This window comes from Scyliorhinus canicula, chromosome 21 (assembly GCF_902713615.1).
Source record: "Scyliorhinus canicula chromosome 21, sScyCan1.1, whole genome shotgun sequence".
Classification (NCBI taxonomy): Eukaryota; Metazoa; Chordata; class Chondrichthyes; order Carcharhiniformes; family Scyliorhinidae; genus Scyliorhinus; species Scyliorhinus canicula.
Window position 1 is genome coordinate 24,926,559 of NC_052166.1, and position 16,796 is coordinate 24,943,354.

A 16,796-nucleotide genomic window follows, 5' to 3' on the forward strand; every position below is an offset into this window, starting at 1 on the left:
ATCAACCAAAAGGAAAGGAGAGGTCACCCTGTTGGGAGTTTTCTATAGGCCACCTAATAGTTCTAGAGATGTAGAGGAAAGGATGGCGAAGATGATTCTGGAAAAGAGCGAAAGTAACAGGGTAGTTGTTATGGGAGACTTTAACTTTCCTAATATTGACTGGAAAAGATATAATTCGAGTACATTGGATGGGTCGTTCTTTGTACAATGTGTGCAGGAGGGTTTTCTGACACAATATGTTGACAGGCCAACAAGAGGTGAGGCCACTTTGGATTTGGTTTTGGGTAATGAACCAGGCCAGGTGTTAGATCTGGAGGTACGTGAACACTTTGGAGACAGTGACCACAATTCGGTGACCTTTACGTTAGTGATGGAAAGGGATAAGTATACCCCGCAGAGCAAGAGTTATAGCTGGGGGAAGGGCAATTATGATGCCATTAGACATGACTTAGGATGTGTTGGTTGGAGAAGTAGGCTGCAAGGGTTGGGCACACTGGATATGTGGAGCTTGTTCAAGGAACAGCTATTGCATGTTCTTGATAAGTACGTACCAGTCAGGCAGGGAGGAAGGGGTCGAGCGAGGGAACCGTGGTTTACCAAAGAAGTGGAATCTCTTGTTAAGAGGAAGAAGGAGGCCTATGTGAAGATGAGGCGTGAAGTTTCAGTTGGGGCGCTTGATAGTTACAAGGAAGCGAGGAAGGATCTAAAGAGAGAGCTGAGACGAGCAAGGAGGGGACATGAGAAGTCTTTGGCAGGTAGGATCAAGGAAAACCCAAAAGCTTTCTATAGGTATGTCAGGAATAAAAGAATGACTAGGGTAAGAGTAGGGCCAGTCAAGGACAGTGGTGGGAAGTTGTGTGTGGAGGCTGAGGAGATAAGCGAGATACTAAATGAATACTTTTCGTCAGTATTCACTCAAGAAAAAGATAATATTGTGGAGGAGAATGCTGAGACCCAGGCTATTAGAATAGATGGCATTGAGGTGCGTAGGGAAGAAGTGTTGGCAATTCTGGACAAGGTGAAAATAGATACGTCCCCGGGGCCGGATGGGATTTATCCTAGGATTCTCTGGGAAGCCAGGGAAGAGATTGCTGAGCCTTTGGCTTTGATTTTTAGGTCATCATTGGCTACAGGAATAGTGCCAGAGGACTGGAGGATAGCAAATGTGGTCCCTTTGTTCAAGAAGGGGAGTAGAGATAACCCCGGTAACTATAGGCCGGTGAGCCTAACGTCTGTGGTGGGTAAAGTCTTGGAGAGGATTATAAAAGATACGATTTATAATCATCTAGATAGGAATAATATGATTAGGGATAGTCAGCATGGTTTTGTGAAGGGTAGGTCATGCCTCACAAACCTTATCGAGTTCTTTGAGAAGGTGACTGAACAGGTAGACGAGGGTAGAGCAGTTGATGTGGTGTATATGGATTTCAGTAAAGCGTTTGATAAGGTTCCCCACGGTCGGCTATTGCAGAAAATACGGAGGCTGGGGATTGAGGGTGATTTAGAGATGTGGATCAGAAATTGGCTAGTTGAAAGAAGACAGAGAGTGGTAGTTGATGGGAAATGTTCAGAATGGAGTTCAGTTACGAGTGGCGTACCACAAGGATCTGTTCTGGGGCCGTTGCTGTTTGTCATTTTTATAAATGACCTAGAGGAGGGCGCAGAAGGATGGGTGAGTAAATTTGCAGACGACACTAAAGTCGGTGGAGTTGTAGACAGTGCGGAAGGATGTTGCAGGTTACAGAGGGACATAGATAAGCTGCAGAGCTGGGCTGAGAGGTGGCAAATGGAGTTTAATGTGGAGAAGTGTGAGGTGATTCACTTTGGAAAGAATAACAGGAATGCGGAATATTTGGCTAATGGTAAAATTCTTGGTAGTGTGGATGAGCAGAGGGATCTCGGTGTCCATGTACATAGATCCCTGAAAGTTGCCACCCAGGTTGATAGGGTTGTGAAGAAGGCCTATGGTGTGTTGGCCTTTATTGGTAGAGGGATTGAGTTCCGGAGCCATGAGGTCATGATGCAGCTGTACCAAACTCTGGTACGGCCGCATTTGGAGTATTGCGTACAGTTCTGGTCGCCTCATTATAGGAAGGACGTGGAAGCTTTGGAACGGGTGCAGAGGAGATTTACCAGGATGTTGCCTGGTATGGAGGGAAAATCTTATGAGGAAAGGCTAATGGACTTGAGGTTGTTTTCGTTAGAGAGAAGAAGGTTAAGAGGTGACTTAATAGAGGCATACAAAATGATCAGAGGGTTAGATAGGGTGGACAGCGAGAGCCTTCTCCCGCGGATGGAGGTGGCTAGCACGAGGGGACATAGCCTTAAATTGAGGGGTAATAGATATAGGACAGAGGTCAGAGGTGGGTTTTTTACGCAAAGAGTGGTGAGGCCGTGGAATGCCCTACCTGCAACAGTAGTAAACTCGCCAACATTGAGAGCATTTAAAAATTTATTGGATAAGCATATGGATGATAAGGGCATAGTGTAGGTTAGATGGCCTTTAGTTTTTTTTTTCCATGTCGGTGCAACATCGAGGGCCGAAGGGCCTGTACTGCGCTGTATCGTTCTATGTTCTATGTTTAATCTACTGATCACTGATAATAACACACTTATTATAGCATTTTCCAAAAATCAATAGCCCACCCCAGTTGGACTTGATCCAATCCTTGGAGCTGTCACTTCTATATTATCCAATAAAATTACTTAAAACAAAATGATGACCGATCATCTGTTGTCTACCAGAATCTTGTGTCCATTCTAAAGCTGTTTTGCGGACATTGCCAATCTTGTATCGCAGTCAGTCCCTGCCCACCTCATTGTTTATCCAGGGGCGGAATCCCAGAACTGGCTTTCTCTTTACTCCAAGGATTATTTGAAGCAGGATATTGGGTCCAATGATAAAGCCTGTTTACTAAATTGACTGCGTAATCTGCTGACTACACAATCCCGTCAAAAACATGGGCATGTTAGCTATCTTAAATCCCATCATGCATTGTGGCCACTGCTTGTAGCTTACATGATTATCACTGCTATGTCCCAAAATACAGGTTTGATTGTTAATAATGATTACTGGGTATATGTTTTATGATTAATCTCAATATTTAATAAACTAACTTATGTGGAACTATTCTAGTGCTATCCTAGCTAGCCATTTTAAGAGGTCTCATATCTGGACACACCCTTCAGACACTAGGGCCAAGAAAGTACAACGGCGCCTATACCTCCTCAGGAAATTAAGGCAATTCAGCATGTCCACATTGATTCTTAACAATTTTTACAGATGCAACATAGAAAATATCCCATCTGGCTGCATCACAGCCACATATGGCAACTACTCGGCTCAAGACTGTAAGAAACTACAGAGAGTTGTGAACACAGCTCAGTCACTCACGCATGCCTGCCTCCCATCTACTGAGTCTGTCTACACCTCCCGCTGCCTTGGGAAAGCAGGCAGCATAATCAAAGACCTTTCCCACCTGGATTCTTCTCTCTTTCAACCTCTTCCATCGGGCAGAAGATACAAAAGTCTGAGAACACGTACTAACAGATTGAAAAACAGCTTCTTCCCCACTGTTACCGGATTCCTGAATGATCCTCTTATGCACTGAACCTATCTCTCCATGCATCTTCTCTACTGTGCAGTACACTTCACCCGATGTCTATGGGCTGGATTCTCAGACCACCTGCTGGGTCGGAGAATCGCCAGGGGGTGGCGTGAATCCCGCCACCGTCGGCCGCCAAATTCTCCGGCACCGGGGATTCGGCGGGGGCGGGAATCGCGACGCGCCGGCCGGCGGCCCAACTGGTGATTCTCTGGCCCGCGATGGGGCGAAGTTCCACTGCTGTAATGCCAGTCCCGCCGGCGTGAAATAAACCACCTCCCTTACCAGCGGGACCAGGTGGTGTGGGCGGACTCCGGGGTCCTCGGGGCTATCTGGACCCGGGGGGTGCCCCCACGGTGGCCTGGCCCGTGATCGGGGCCCACCGATCCGCGGGCGGGCCTGTTCCATGGGGGCACTCTTTCCCTTCTGTGTCAGCCTCCACGACGTACGACGCGGAGCTGACCCCCCCCTGCGCATGCGCGGGGATGACATCAGCAGCCGCTGACGCTCCCCCGCATGCGCGGACTTCCGTTGACCGGCGGAGTCCCTTTGGCCCCGGCTGGCATGGCACCAAAGGCCTTTCCTGCCGGCCGGCGGCACGCCAACCACTCCGGCGTGGGCCGTGCCCCTAAAGGTGTGGACGCCGGAGTGGCTCACGCCACTCCATCCCACCGGGACCTCCCGCCCCGCCGGGTAGGGGAGAATCCTGCCCTATGCCTATGTATTTACATTGTGTATTTATCGTATGTGTTACATTCTGGTGCTTGGCTGGTCAGGATAAGTGCACTAGAGAACGTCTAGTTTGTGACCAGTTAAGTGCTTATTGTTAAACAATAATGTCAGTCAGATAACCATAAGAAAATTATCAAAATCTACTAACTATTATAAATTATCTGAGAGCGACTACAAATGCGACCATCCACTACGATGATTAACTCCAGACTCCCTGAGGTAACAGTGTCACATGGTTGTTCTCTACTGCCACCTGCTGGTTGGAGGTCGTATATATCAGTATTTACACAATTGCTTCTGCATATAGAACATAGAACATACAGTGCAGAAGGAGGCCATTCGGCCCATTGAGTCTGCACCGACCCACTTAAGCCCTCACTTCCACCCTATCCCCGTAACCCAATAAACCCTCCTCACCTTTTTGGTCACTAAGGGCAATTTATCATGGCCAATCCACCAAACCTGCACGTCTTTGGACTGTGGGAGGAAACTGGAGCACCCGGAGGAAACCCACGCAGACACGGGGAGAACGTGCAGACTCCGCACAGATGGTGACCCAGCAGGGAATTGAACCTGGGACACTGGCGCTGTGAAGCCACGGTGCTATTTACTTGTGCTACCGTGCTGCCCTGAAAGGACAAACGATCATCACAGTATGTCCTAAGTTGTTAATGTATGGAACGATCTGCCTGGACTGTACGCAGAACAATACTTTTCACCGTACCACAGTACACATGACAATAAATCTAAATCTAAATCTAAATCTAAAGTGCTCTCAGAATTTGAACGTGTTTCCACTTACCGGCATTCTGGCAGTGTAGGAATTGAACTTGTTGTCCCTCCCTCCTGTCAATCAATCAGGCCCGGAGTTAGGGGAGCGGCTCCCGGTAGATAAGCAACAAGTGTGTCAGCATCACAGTATGGGACCTCAATAAAAGTTACGTTCATCTTCACCAAATCCTCCCTCATGATGTTAGAGGCAGGAAATTATAGAATGGTCATGGTTAACCAGCCAGAGAAGTCAGGCAGCAACAGTACTGTTTCAACCTGCTCTGTTTCAAGATTACCCGTTTATTTTGCAAAATGGTAGCTGCTGACGTTCCAATAGCGCGCTTCAATTCTGAGGGGGAGTAATTAGTTATGTGCGACACGTAGAGCTAATGTATTTTTATGATCGATGAGATGGAAAATAAAATGTTATTTTTCTGTCCTTATGTCGAAGCTGCTCACAAACCAGTCACCCAGAAAGCAGCAGAATTCCCCCCTCCCCCCCCCCCCCTGAAAATTAGAGGAAAGAAAGGGAAAGATAAAAGGAATGGAGGCATTTGAGTGCAACAAGCCAGGCAAGCTGCAAATCCTGGCGTCACACAATACTTAAAAAAGGAAGAAAATGTTACTTCAGTACTTCAGCTCATTTCTGATCTATGTCCTATTGCAGCAATTATAGACTAGTTTGTTAAACCAGCTGGTTGGCTGGCTGCCACGTCCAATGCATGCTTCCCCCAAGAATTTTATCGTCTTATTTTGCTGCTGTTAGTCAATTAGTTTGGTTATAATTGGTTGGCAAAGAGCCTGGAATCAGGCGCTCCCAAGTGTTCATCTTGTATTGTGGTGTTGTGCTGGTAATTGGGCCGCACACAATAATGAAGTTAATGTTCCCTGGGTGATGCTGGAGGAGGCGACTGTGTGCGTGCGTGGACTAATCACTCCATCTGTGTTGATGGGTTTAGGACCCTGGTTATTTACTACTGTGTCATCTTGTGATTTAATACAAGGTTCAAGCTTGAATTAATGCAGCTGTTCCCAGGACCCTCCAGTTATTTTGTTTATTGCTTAAATTTTGATTTATTTCCGATTTGCATAAACTGTGCACCATCCTGTGAGATGACCTCCAGTAACTTGAAGCATCATGCCGAAGCTTACGCTGCAAAGGTTTTCTCATTTCAAATTAAATGTTGTGGCACTGACCAGCTGAAGGACATTTAACTGACAAGTCACCATTGTTTCCTCCTTGGTCTGTCTCCCTTCTCCTGAAGGTATCAGCTGCCTCCCTGGGGTGCCGAATCCCGAGGAATCCCGACAGTGCAGAAGGAGGCCGTTTGGCCTATCGAGTCTATAATAACCCCCTGGAAGAGCACCCTCTGTAGGTCGACTCCCCCACCTTATCCCCACCTAACCTGCACATCCCTGGACACCAAGGCGCAATTTTATCTTGGCCAATCCACTAGACCTGCACATGTTTGGAATGTGGGAGGAAACCGGGGCACCTGGAGGAAACATGCAGACATGGGGAGAACGTGCAGACTCCGCACAGACAGTGACCCAGCGGGGAATCGAACCTGGGACCCAGGGGGAGAAAGTGAAAATTCCACAGAGACATCCGCCCAAGGCTAGAATTGAACCTGGGTCCCTAGCCCTGTGAGCTCTACCTAGAGGAAAACAATGCCCATCCCCCACACCCCCCCCACCCCCCACACCCCACACCACCCCCTCCACCCCCTCCACCCCCCACTCCCCACACCCCCCACACCCCCCACACCCCCCCTCCACCCCACCCCCCACCCCACCCCCCCCTCCACCCCACCCCCCTCCACCCCCCCACCCCCGCACCCCCCCTCCACCCCCCCATCCCCCCATTCCCCCACATCCCCCCACCCCCCCATTCCCCCCCCCAACCCCCCCATATAGATAAGCCTTGTGGTGATTCACAAGAGGTGACAAACTTGTCAACCGAGTCTCTGAGCTCCCTGCTGGCATCTATGAGCGCCCCATGACCCTTGTGAGATCTGGACATCCTTTGCTTTGGACCGGTGCGTATGCGCTGGAGTATGATTCAGTCATCTCACTCTTGGAATAGGAACAGGAGAGCATTTTGACATCTTTCTGCACGACTTGAGCAGCCCTCTTCAGAATCCAATCTGCTCACCCCGTATGGGGAGAGAGCTAGACAAGGTGCCCTGAAAATAGTCTGTTCTGTCTCCAACCTGGTTGGGAAACCGCACCCAGCAGATTGCTGAATCTGTGGTCAGAAAATCAAAGTTAATCTCAATTTTGGAATCTGGATTTTATAAACCGTCATGGATAATGAACAAAACAATTGACTGGAACAGAGAACTGCCCTTGTAGCTCATGAGCTTAGGCACTTCGACGTTGACATCACTGCCCTGCAGAAGACCCGACGATCAGGCAGAGGGCAGCTGAGGGAAGATAGCAATGGTTACACATAAACCTGGAGAGGAAAAACCGAGGATCAGTCCAGGACGCATGAAATTAGCTTCTCCATCAGGAACGAACCTGTCAACCAACTCTCTGAGCTCCCAGTTGGCATCAATGAACGCCTCATGACCCTTTGTCTACAACTTACCAAGAACCAGCAGGCAATGTTCATGAGTGCCTACACACCAACCGTTGATGCAAACAATGAGTCCAAAGAAGGCTTCTATTCCACCCTGGACACCATAATCACTAACATTCCTAAGGAAGATCAGATCATCCTCCTTGGGGACTTCAGTGCCAGGGTTGTAAAGGACTCCCAAATCTAGAAGGCAACCACCAGAAAGGAGGGAGTTGAGAATTGCAACTGCAATGGAATTCTCCTGCTCATCAAATGCGCGCAACACCAACTTGTCATTACTGACGCACTATTCTGCCAAAAAGACAAGTTCAAGACTTCCTGCAGACATCCACGATCAAAACACTGGCACATTATCAACTTCGTCATCGTCTGATCCTGAGACCAAAAGGATGCCCTGAACAGCAAAGCAATGACCAGTGTAGATGACTGCTGGATAGACCACTGGCTCATCTGGTCCTCTATGTCAATCAAACTTTATCAGAAGCAGCAGGAAGATGAAGAAACAGCTCGGAAAAAAGAGTAACATTAAGCAGGTTCAAGAGCCACATATGCTAGGGAACATCCAACAGCGTCTCCTCCATCGGCAAGTGTACATTCTAATGGAGTGGAGGAAAACTGGAAAGAGCTGAAGACAGCCATCATCTCAAGCTGTGAAGAAACAATCAAGTAGAAAACCAAGAGACACCAAGGACGCGATTGAAACAAAAAATATCTATGTCCAGTTTTGGCCACATTTAATGGGGTGTTTCTAGGCGGCTGCAGTGCCGACAAAGACCCTGCTATTCAACGGCACTTTGCTGTTTTTTTGGCCTCGGGGAGGGACTCCCCATTGAGGCCACACCAGTCATTTTCTCTTGCAACAGCCTTATCCTGTCACTACCAGGTCGCGACAAGGCCGCTGAATCGCATCCCAAAACTGGTTCAACGATAACGGCCATTCCATCCAAGGCTCATCGACAAGAAGAAGAAAGCTCTCCGCATCTAACAAAACGACATAAACAAGAAGGCAGAGAGGAGTGCTCATCAATCAATAAAGGGAGAGGTACAAAGAAGAATTGGGGAAATCAACAACCAATTAGGGACTAAGAAAGCTAAGGTGCTGCAAATTCCTGCCAATCTCAGGGATACCATCATTGGCATCATCTTCAAGAAAGGAGACAAAGCAGACTGTGGGAATTACCAAGAAATCTTGCTACTCACCAATGCCGGGAAGATCATCGTCTCAATCCTCACTAGCTATCTTCTCCCAGTGTCTGAGAAATCCTTCCGGAAAGCCAGTGTGGCTTCCAACAAAACTGTGGAACAGCAGACATGATTTTCACTGATCGACAACTTCAAGAGAAATGCCAGGAGCAACATCAGCTATTCTACATGGCCTTCATCAATCTGACCAAAGCTTTAGACTCAGTCAATCACGAAGTGTTATGGAACATCCTGTCAAAAGTTGGCAGTCCGGGAGAAATGAATCAGCTTCCTCCCAATCCTCCACGACAAGATGTCAGCGACGGTCCTCACCAACAGAAATAGGACAGAAACCCTTGAGGTTAAGCCTGGTACAAACACGGATGAATCATCACTCCCACCCTTTTCTCAATCTTCATCATCACCATCATTCACCTTCACAAGTACAAGCTCTCCAGTGGAGTGGGCATCATCTGTAGGACGGATGAAAACATTCAACCTCAACAGGTTGAAACCCAAGAAGAAAGGACACTGACATCGCTCGTGGAACTTCAGTATGTTGAATGACATGACCATCTTCACTCTCTCAAAGAGAATCTCCAAGCCATGCTGGACACCTTCATGGAAGCATATTGAAGAATCAGACTCATCCTAAACGTCAATGAGACACAAGTCCTTTACCCAGGGGAAGATCCGGTCTTCCTCCCTGTCAAGATCAACGGAGAAACCCGACCAATCGTGGAACATTTTCCCTACCTGGGGATCAACCTCTCATATATATATATTTTTTACAAACAATTTTATTGTGGTATTTTAGACATATAGAAAAAATGACATTGTACAGTACAAACAAAAAAAGGTCAAGACACAAATTCCACATTAAACATAATGCAAACCATGGCTCTGTTCACTCATGGACCAGCCTCAATATCCCCGTACTCTACTCTACCCTAGCCCCACCCCCTGCCCTCCCCCTGCTGGCGCTTACTCCTCTGCGAAGAAGTCAATAAATGGCTGCCATGACTGACATCGATGCGCAGATCCAGCATTGTATCCAATCCGTGAGCACCTTCTTCGGACACCTAAGGATGAGAGTCTTTGATGGCTGCAACATTTGGGCTGCAACACAGGGGCTGGTTTAGCTCACAAGGCTAAATCGCTGGCTTTTAAAGAAGACCAAGCCGGCCAGCAGCACGGTTCGATTCCCGTACCAGCCTCCCCGGACAGGCGCCGGAATGTGGCGACTAGGGGCTTTTCACAGTAACTTCATTGAAGCCTACTCGTGACAATAAGCGATTTTCATTTTCATTTCATTTGTGCTGAAACTAAATTCCTCGTGTACAAGGCAATTGTCTTCCCAACTCTTCGATACGGCTCAGAAACGTGGGCTATGTACAGACGCCACCTCTAGGACTGCAGATGTACGAACAACGCTGACTGAGACATTTTCTGCATCAGCTAAGAGGACATGAACTAGCATCAGCGTCCTTGAAAGAGTCAAGTGCACCAACATTAAGGCCATGATCATCTGAAACCAACTCCACTGGGTCGGCCATGTGCTTCGGATGTCAGAGTCACGACTGCCAAAGCAAATCTTCTTCGCGCAGCTCAAAGAAGGCTCCCGAACAAGAGGAGGACAAAGGAAGCGCTTCGCAGATATCATAGCGGTTTACTTCAAGAAATGCAGCAGGGAGTCAATGCCTGGGGGACCCTTGTTCAATACAGACCTCCAGATTGAAGGGACACAATTTTTTGAGTATACCCAATGGCAATAGGAGGCCAGGAAAAGGAACCTGAGAAAGGAATGCCTGTAATCTAGAGTACAAGGACCGATCCCACCTTCGGAAAATATGTGCCAAGTGTGCTATCAAAGATGTGGCTATAGGATATGGCTCATCAGCCATGCAAGGACCCAAAGAACCTATGAGCAGTAACATGGAGTTTCTTAGCTGGGTAATCATACTCATTAGCGAGTGATCACTAAAGATCACTCTTTAGTCTGCGCTAAAAGAATGTCTGTGGGGTGGCAGGAGGTGAGCTGTGGGGTCGGGGTGGACGGGCACAGAACACCATTGCCACAGCCGGCAAGGCAGCCATGCAGTTGCGCACATCGCTAACAGCCCACTTTGAATCCCCCAGGGCACCCCTCACCACAACCCACAGGTGCTCTCTGGCCTCAGCTGACCCATCAGCTGTATGGGCGCGCTCCAGCACAACTAGTGCCTGGGAGTGTAATGTGAATGTGCGGCTGCAGCTTGTCAGCATCCCAAGTGTAGATCACGGATTCGGCGAATTCCCCACCGATTTGCATTGGAATCGATTGTGTTCCACATGGCACCGGTGCTAGCCCCTCAATGTAGCGGAACCAGTCGAAGTGCGTCGATGGTTTTTCAGTCGTCAATGTCCACGGATTCTGCGTTGGCATCAACACTCAGTCTCAGAAACGGAGAAACCTGCCCCATTGTGTCTCGAAGCAAATAAGATTAAGCTGCTTCCAAAATGGACAGGCAGTTTGCCAATTGCCTGCCAATGTGGTAAAATTCAAAAACACTCTCTGTATGTGAAATGCGATTGGAGATTTTTAATTATAAGGACAGCATGTACGATTTTTCAATGAGGACCAAATTACTCCCATACATCCTGCTCAATAACACAATGGGCCCGCCTCGCCAATGCCTCCCCCACCCCAACAACCCCCTGCCTCTGTTCAGCCCCGCCGCCTTTGACTCTGCTTCAACTGCAACATTATTCTCCCGCTCGCCTCCCACTGCGTCACACCATGTGGGGGCTCAGTGCAGCTGGATCCATTAGCAAGGACAGAATGTCTGACTTTCAGTTGGAGGTTGAATTATGCCTGCGCATTATCCACTGCCCTCTGGCATCCTGAAGACGATGCATGGTCTTCATTCCATATGTGCAGTGCCCAAGAGGCTGTTCGCTTGTCTTCCAACCCGAATACTTAAATAGAAAAATGCACCCGTAGAAACGAATCTCCTAACCGATTGCCATTAATAATTGAGGGGGCATAAAACTCTTCCCCTCGTGAGTTCCTCTTTCCTGAGGTAAAACTTTCTTTATCCACAGCAATAATTTTAATGAATTTTTGAAAACAATTATTTATAAATATTTGGACGGCGGACGCTCACATGTGCGATTGAGGAATAAAAAATGTTGTCAGCTTCCTCGTTGAACTGTGTATTCAGGGAGGCTGCTGGTTTTCAATCACTTGACAGACTATAAGCTGACGTTGTGGAACCGATCATCTTAACCTTGTCCTGCGCTGGCTCTGATGACTCCGAGGTGCTCGAATCTTGTGTTTCTCATAAGATTTGACAGAACTGTTCACCTTAATTTTAAATCAAGACTTCTGAAGGGCTGTAAACACTATGAGGCTGACATGAGGTGATATGCCAAATCAATTGAATGCAGCTCTGGCAATAACTGAAGCACTGTTGTCTTCTTTTGGTTTCATCAAATTCAGTCATTCACATGAAGAGTTGGAATAAAATCAATAGAATCATAGAATCCCTACAGTGCAGAAGGAGGCCACTTGGCCCATCAAGTCTGCACTGAGCCTTGAAAGAACAATTTACCTAGACCCAAACCCCTGCCCTAGCCCCGTAACCGCACCTAACCCTTTGGACACTAAGGGGCAATTTAGCATAGCCAATCCAGCTAACCTGCATATCTTTGGACTGTTGATGGAAACCAGTGCACCCGGAGGAAGCCCACGCAGACACGGGGAGAAAGTGCAAACTCCACACAGATAGTCACCCGAGGCCGGAACTGGAACCGGGTGCCTGGCACTGGGAGGCAGCAGTGCTAACTGATGTGTTAGGCGGGTTGGTTTGACGTTGACTGCAACTGGATGCAGCGAAGCTAGAAACGAACATCGAACACCGGAGATGATCCAACACGGTTTTATTTAAACTATGAACAGCTATACATGTTCAGCTGTGGGTTGACACTCTACTAATCCGACTGACGACCTCTTACTGGTTTGACCAGACGTACTAGCTACCACATGGCAATAATGTCCACTGACTTGCACACTCTGACTGTCTCAGTGTCTGGGGCATGAAAAGAGCAGGAGTCTTAATGCCCAATGAGCTTAATAGTGCTGGTGTCTTGTCTGGTGATTGGTTGTTCTGTGTTGTGTGGTCATTGGTCATCCTATGTGTCAATCACTGCCTGTCTGCATTTCATTATATACATGAGTGGATATTATGACATCTCCCCCTTTTTTTAAAAAATAAGTTATGAAACGTGAAGGTATATACATGCCTGACTATGTACACATGGTAAGTTAACAAACATATATACATGGGAAGGTGTCTATCGTGTAGATACAGAGCAAATTTTACAAAAATAAAGTCTACAGATTCAGTCTTTGAGGCGGGCGCCGAATTCTGGTCGATCGCCGCAGAGGTGGGGCAGGAGACGCCGGCACTTGGGCAGGCGGGATTGCTGGCATTGCGGCGGTGTCGTGGACAGGCGGGATCGATGGCAGGTCAGTGTCCTCGTGGCAGGAAACGTCAGGAGGAGGCACGATAGCCGGCGAAGCCATGCGGTTAGGCGGTGGGCAGGGAACTCTCCGCAACGCCCTCCTGTTGCGCCGGAGAATAGAGCCATCGGCCAATTGGGGCGGCCTTCCTAATAACAACAGCTGGGGCCGACCAACCTCCCTCAGGCAACTGGACGTGAATAACATCTGCGGGAGCCAGCGCAGGCAGATCCATGACATGAGTATCATACGCGATCTTCTGCTGGTCCCTGGACCGATGCACTTTTTGCAGCACCGTGAGGTGGTCAGTGTCTGGAATGGGAATGGCTGGAACGGTCGTCCTCAGGTTGCGGTTCATGAGCATCTGCACCGGAGACAAACCAGTCGACAGAGGGGCTGCCCTGTAGGCCAGCAGCGCCAAGTTGAAATCGGAGGCTGAGTCTACCGCCTTGTACAACAACCGCTTGACGATATGGACCCATTTCTCGGCCTTCCCGTTCTATTGCGGGTAATGGTGGCTGGAAGTGATATGTTTGAAGTTGTAGGATCATGCAAAATCAGACCACTCCTGGCTGCAAAAACACAGACCGTTGTCACTCATTACTGTGAGTGGTATCCTGTGTCTGGCTAACCTCTCATTGCAGGCTTTGATGACGGACCGAGACGTGAGGTCCAACAATTTCACCACCTCCGGGTAGCTGGAGAAGTATTCGACCAAGAGCATGTAATCACGCCCATTGGCGTGAAAGAGGTCTACCCCCACTTTAGACCCGGAGAGGTCACAATCTCGTGCTATTGCAATGTTTCTCTGGGCTGAGCCATTTGAAACTTCTGGCAGGTTGGGTAGTTGAGGACCTTGTGAGCAATGTCCTGGTTGATACCCGGTCAATAAACCGCCTCCCGAGCTCTGTGTCGGCATTTGTTGACCCCAAGGTGACCCTCATGGAACTGCCCGAGCACCATAGCACGCATGCTTTGAGGGATGACTCCCTCATTGACCGTTAACTCGTCCTTTACGTTAAAGAACTGGGGACACTGCCCCTTTTGCCAGCCATGGTCGAGGTGTTGCATCACCCGCTGCAGTAGAGGATCCTTGGCAGTTTCTTCACGTATTTGGACCACTCGTTCATCAGTGGCTGGTAAGTTGCTGGCACACAACTGCACCTGTGCCTCTATGTCGCCCTGTTCACACGGCGTGGTGATGGACCTGGATAGGGCATCTGCGGTGATCAGCTCCTTGCCCGATGTGTAGACAAGTTCGAAGTCATAACGGCAGAGACGAAGAAGAATGCGCTGTAACAGAGGCGTCATGTCATTTAGATCCTTCTGGAATATGTGGATATATGTGGCCTATGGTCTGTTGCCACTGTGAACTTCGGCAGGCCATATACGTAGTCATGAAACTTGACTGTTCCCAAGCATTCCTTCTCGATCTGGGCATACCGTTGCTCGGTCGGTGTCATGGCCCTGGAGGCATATGCCACTGGAGCCCAGGACGAGGAGTCGTCTCGCTGGAGGAGCACCGCCCCAATACCGTCCTGGCTAGCGTCAGTAGATGTCTTGGTGTCCCTGTATGGGTCAAAGAATGCCAGTACTGGGGCTGTGGTGAGCTTCGCCTTTACCTCGAGCCACTCCTTTTCATGTGCGGGCAGCCATTGGAACACTGTTGACTTCTTTACGAGATGCTGGAGGGCCGTGGTGTGGGCTGCCAAATTGGGAATCAATTTCCCGAAAAAATTTACTATCCCGAGGAAGCGGAGGACCACCTTCTTGTCATCCGGGGTCTTCATGGCCTTGATTACCAACACCTTGTCAGCGTCAGGTTGCACCCCGTGTTGTGAAATGTGGTCACCCAGGAATTTGATAGTGGATTGACCAAACGAGCATTTGCCCCTGTTGAGCTGGAGGCCGTTTTAGTGACTCCGCTGAAAAATCTGTCGGAGGCGGGCAATGTGACCCTTGGGCGTTGTGGGCCAGACGATGACGTCATATACTTGCACCCCCTCAATGCCCTCCATCATTTGCTCTATGATGCGATGAAATACTTTGGAAGCTGATACGATACCGAAGGGCATGTGGTTGTAGCAATAGCGGCCGAACGGAGTGTTAAATGTGCACAGCTTCCGACTGGACACGTCCAGCTGAATTTGCCAGAAACCCTGGGAGGCGTCCAGCTTTGGGAAGAATCTGGCATGAGCCATCTCACTGGTCAGCTCTTCACGCTTCGGGATCGGGTAGTGCTCCCGCAAAATATTGCGGTTCAGGTCTTTGGGATCCATGCAAATGCGGAGTTCACCAGAGGGTTTTTTGATGCATACCATGGACCTAATCCAGTCTGTTGGTTCCGTGACCTTTGAGATGATGCCCTGGCCTTGGAGGTCTTGCAGCTGGTTTTTTAGGCGATCCTCGAGAGGAGCCGGCACCCGGCGTGGTGCATGGATCATTGGGGTGGCGTTCGGCTTTAGCAGAATTTTGTAGCGATGTGGGAGCATGCCCATTCCATCAAACACGTTGTGGTATTGCGTGAGGATGTTGTCTATCTCGGCCTGGAGATTCACATCGATCGAGGTGGTCGCCGGTGTCGAGGACATGGTGTGGACTCGTTGAACCAGATTCAGAAGCTTGCAGGCGTGAGCACCGAGCAGGAACGCCCTGTCAGGCCGAATGATCTTGAATCGTAAGGTTGCCTTGAATTCCTTGTGAGATACCCCTACCCGACACGATCCACTGGCAGCTATGGCATTGCCATTGTAGTCAAGGAGTTGGCATGCTGGTGGAAGAATGCTTGGTTGGTCACGGATGCTGTCGAGATCTGACTGTGATATGAGGTTTGCAGACGCGCCGGTGTCCAGTTTAAATCAGATGCGAGCCTGGTTCACTGTGAGGATAGCACACCACTCATCACCGGGATCCACACTCAGGATCGAAAGGCGGGTTGCGGTTCAGTGGGGACCAGCTCGTGTGTGGTTATGATGCCCACCTGATATGGAGATTCGAGGCAATCAGCATCGGGATCTGTTGGGCTGTCGGGATCAGTATCCTGCATGTCTTGTTGTACCGAACGGATACTTATGCACCGTATCTGGGACCTCTGGCTGATAATCGGTGGAGTGGATCTGCAGCAGGCCGCGTAGTGGCCAGGCTTCCCACACTGTAGGCATCGCCGTCCTTTGGTTGGACATTGCCGCTTTAACTGGGCGGAGCCACAATTCGGACACGTCATAACGCTGATGTCAGGGCGTTCCGTGCAGTGCGGTCGGCCGACGTACGCACCTGCGCATTAGGGTTGTCGCCCTCATTGTCCACCCGGATGTGGTGCACATGCGTCGGGACCTGTGAAAAGCGCGCAAAACGGCCACTGTCCTCGATGCTCAGGCCTAGCATTTTTTCAATGGCCTGCACCCGCTCTGCGTCGTGG